Source organism: Halyomorpha halys, unplaced genomic scaffold (assembly GCF_000696795.3).
Source record: "Halyomorpha halys isolate HHAL.00 unplaced genomic scaffold, Hhal_1.1 Scaffold2031.1, whole genome shotgun sequence".
NCBI classification, from domain to species: domain Eukaryota; kingdom Metazoa; phylum Arthropoda; class Insecta; order Hemiptera; family Pentatomidae; genus Halyomorpha; species Halyomorpha halys.
This window is the reverse complement of record NW_027110823.1, coordinates 77,610-82,196: the sequence shown is the minus strand read 5'-3', so window position 1 is coordinate 82,196 and position 4,587 is coordinate 77,610. Positions and strand designations below refer to the sequence as shown.

At 30.8% G+C, this 4,587-nt stretch overlaps 1 long non-coding RNA gene across 1 annotated transcript; it reads left to right on the top strand.

Annotated features, from left to right (window-relative positions):
* The first annotated feature begins 2,337 nt into the window (after positions 1 to 2,337).
* Positions 2,338 to 4,475, top strand: LOC106691010 (uncharacterized). Its single transcript, XR_001344707.2, has 2 exons — positions 2,338 to 2,438; positions 4,159 to 4,475. It is a non-coding gene; the product is annotated as an uncharacterized lncRNA (long non-coding RNA).
* The last annotated feature ends 112 nt before the right edge of the window (positions 4,476 to 4,587 follow it).

Below are 4,587 nucleotides of genomic sequence, written 5' to 3'. Positions count from 1 at the left end.
GAATTAACTGGAGAGGGCTGGTTGATAATGGACAGGGCCGTGACGAGACATTGAAAGAATATTCTAGACAGTTTATTATCTTGTTAAAACATTTTCCCAAAAATTATTAGAAGTTGGTTTGAATTCTCACTTTAAAAATAAGGCTATGAACTTGTTTGGAGGTTGTTTTATTAACGTCACAACAGATTTTCACACTCACCTATATATCCAGATTGACTGATAAGAGAAATTAGTTGGTGTTTCAGACAGCTGAAAGGAACCTGATAAATAGTGAAAAAAAAATTTGAACAAAAGATCTTTTACCCTGAAAATATGAAAAACAAAAAGGGACAGGACTGTGATGGAATGTTCTAAACGCTCAGATTTCCTTTAGGAATGAGGACAATCAATTTTAATTACATAGAAGTATTTTGAATTATGCTCGAAAAATTGTTTTTTTAATTTTCGGTTAGAAAAGGCCTTCCACTAAATCCTGAAACTTAGGATATGAGTAGAACAGATAATAATAAATTATTAACAAATTTGATTAACTTTCTTTAAAATTTTTATTACAATTAAAATTTTTTAAAACTTTAAATTTATGAATGGGCTGCCACAAATGGTCGGCATCACTTTTACTATCTTCTGTGATTCCAGATAGCTCAAATTATAACAAATTAACCTATAGTATTGCCGGTTCCACTTTCCGCGAAATATATTTGATGACCTGCAATTTACAAAAACAAAAACAAAAAAGAAGAAAAGATGATTACAAATCAAAAACTTTTTTTCGTACTTATTATAAGTAAAAATAAATCGGTCGCTGTACACCCCTCATGATTTTATCAACCAAAGTATTCACACATATCTAATTCATCATTTATGTGCCTGGTTTTAACCGGCACTCTCCACGATAATCTCCATATTCTCAAAAATATGCTCAGGCAGATATCTTGTGACCCACAATTTTATCTTGTCATTTATATCTTAGCCACAGTTATATATTTTATTTAGCAGATATCTTCTGAACCACAAACTTATCTCGCAGCTTGTGGATATTTTACGGGATGTCTGTAGCGTAGTTTAGGCTTAGGTCTCCCACAACCTGGAAACTGCAACAGCGCCAGTTTGAATCGGGCCTGGGGATCCGACTTTTATTTCAGTAGCGGTCTCACAAAATGAAAACTTGACCCCTCCCCTGTTAGAATAGGGCGGTACCCTTTAGATAATACCCTGTAGATTAGATTAGAATAGAATTTTATTCAGAGCGATCAACATCTAGGTTATTACACCAATCCCCTGTATGTCAGAAATCACCAGGAAGGGGGACATAAAAAAAGTATTGTTGTGGATATAGTTTTATTTTAATTTTTTAATAAGGGTTTTACTTTCTCCATATAACGGTAGGGAAGACTGGTTATACTAAGAAAATAGAGATTTATTGAGAAAGTCCGCCGCGAAATATAAATCACTTTGTCCAAGTTTCGAACAGACACCACATCTGACAGGAGAATGTAAAGTTTGTGGCACTACACGGCATCCAAGGCCTGGGTGGACATTATTTAGATTTTGGTAAGTTCAAAACCATATTCTATACACCATTATTTACCAATTTGTCCCTAAACAATGTATCACTAAATCCTAGAATGAATGAGTGTGCATTTATTTTGTATTTACTTAAATTTAATCGTCTTTGTTTTGTACATAAATTATTCTTTTTCTTATTTTTATTATTTGATCAGTTTTATTTAATTATATTTTTATTGTAGATTCTGTGTGAATACTTTAATTTATAACAATCCTATAATTTTTTTTTCTTCAATTTCCGTAATTACATTGTATGAATAAATATTTGAACACCAGTACTTAATGCCTTTAATTTGTGGCATATTGTATTAATGCTATTTCATGAATATTATAAAATCCTTGGATACCATATAAAGTTGTCTATTGTTTTCATTTAAAACTTTGTTATTAAAATTCCTACTTCTTTATTTTGTCTTCTTTCGGATAGTTTATGGCTTACACTATCAACAATTAAAATTATTGTTATATATAATTCATAATATACATAACATAGCAATTAAGAAATAAGTTTTTATATTGACTGTGATCGATTCAGAATTCGAAGAAGTGTGTGAAGTATGTTCTCTTGACTTTCAATCATTCAGCTTTAGTAATTTGTATAAATTATATATAATATCTGATTAGTAATTTTTTGTTAATAATAATGTTGGATTTATGTAAAGGACTTCTAACATACCAACACTAGCTGTAACTAATTATATCCAGGTGATCTATTTTTGGCAATCTATCTTCCTGGTTCATTCGCGACCCGAACTGGACCCGGATTGGGCGTGGTCGCTGTACGTTTAGTATATAATACTTCAAGGTGGCTCAATGGGACATAGTCAGTTCGTAAGACTCAGGCTACTCTAACTATGGCATTTAAGGCTCTTGTATGTATAATTAAATATTTACAATTAAAAATTATAATATATTTATTGATACTTTATTTATTATTTACTTTAAACTATTAATGTTTTATGTTAATCTTCATATAATTACTATTAAAAATTAATATTTTCTATGCATTTTAAAAAATTCATACAAAGCTGTTATTTTATTAAATGTCATGAATAAGGTCAAAATTTGAAAAATTTACAATGATTTTTGTTTTGTTTTTGATGATAGTTTCAAGTTCCATACTTTTACCTTGAGGTTAAAAAAAATGTAATTATTTGATCGAAATTAATTTTGTAGAAACTGTCCCAGAATACTTTATTTTAATTTCTCAGTGGATAGGTTGGCTACATATCATGATTAGTATTTTCCATTTTGTTTCAATAAAAATTTAGCTGAAATATAAGTTCGCTTGTTTTTGTCAACGCCGTTTATATTTTATTTAATTTTGCTTATATTCGTAAAATTTTATTTATTTTTTAATTTGATTATTTATTATTTTATTTATTTATTGTATTGTTATTATTTTTTTCTTCTGTTCAATGTTATATTTTTACCAGTAAATGTTGTGATTTTAAAAACGGAAACACTAACTCTATCGTCTTATCATCGTCTCCAAGGGTTTTTGAGATATCTTGGTTTAGGTGTGGTGTGAAATATGGAAATATGGCTTATTGTTTGATTGTTGTTACAATACTGGAAGTTCGGAGGCGTTTCCTTTTGAAATAAGGTATGAGTGGATGAGCCTCGTGTGACCTATATAAGCCTTCTCAGCCTGGTCAGTACAATCTCTTCTCTACGGCATTTGCGACTGGAGGTACCCCAGTATTAAATATAAGTTTAAGCTAAACATTTATATCTTTATATTTATAATTTCGTAAAAGAAAAATATTAAAAATTCGTAGAACTAACTGAAATTTGCAGTGAATATGTCAATGGAATGGCTCATTTCGCAAATTAGTAGAGGAAACTATTTCCACAATGAATAATACAGCAATATCTGTTCTGAAACGAGCGAGGAAATATTTTAACTCAAAAAATGGCAGTGATTAAAAGCTCTTTAATGCGCACCCATTTTATTTGGACCTTATAAGAACAATGTTAGTTATCATTTATTATATTATCCATTTCATTTTCTTCGGATTTTATCGCGCAAACCTTTTTGATGATACACCTTAACAATATGCAAATCGTCAAATGCCGTACAGGTTTTTTTTTTCTGATTTTAATCATTGGCACCCAATGATTAGGAAAATGAAACAAATCATTATACTAAAATCGTTTTAGAACACTCATCGTGAACGGTAATGGTGGGCCTCCTCGGCCGGTCAAATAACTCAATTCTTGATGACAAGGGTTCACACCTCGTGCGGGCTGAGTCGAATACCGTTAAAAATCGTTGGTGGTTTCCACCTTAGGGACGCTCAGGATGGAAGATCATGAATTAGTCCTAAAATTTAATTCTCTATGTATTCATTAAAAATTAAACTCATTCCGAAGTTAGATGAGCTCGAGAAGGTTAGTAAATCAGGAATACTAAAATATTGAGAATATGCAACTGTTATTATCTAGCGAATTTCAAATAAAAATTCCGAACAAATTTTTAGGCAAGGGGTCACATAAAGTATTATTATTTCTTGATTTATTATTATTTCTACTGATTATTTATTTATTATTATGTATTGTATAAATATATATCATAAATTTATTTCTCAGTTCTTCTTCGCCGCCTGCTTGGCTGTGGCTTCTGCCGCAATCATCGCACCCTATGCCCTTGGAGGTGATGACGGTTCCTACTGGCCCGGCAAGTACGACTTGAGAGAACTCCACCCAGATCTTCCATCTGTTCCTGGAGCTGTTCCTTATCCATTAGTTCGTTCCTATTGGCTGTAAGAAGTCATCTACAGGCGCCAACAAGTTACCTGGAAATTGCTGATATTCAGCCTTCTTTTATCTAAAAATACTATGAAATTCTTCTTTTCTGTATATAATCCATACTTGCCAGTCCAATTTTAATAAATAGTTCTTTACAATTATTTCCTTTTTTTTTTCCTTAAAAATATTTCTTACATAAATCTTGTAAGAATGGATCTATTCAGAGTGGTATTTTTTCTTTAAACCAACGATAATAATAACAAATATATA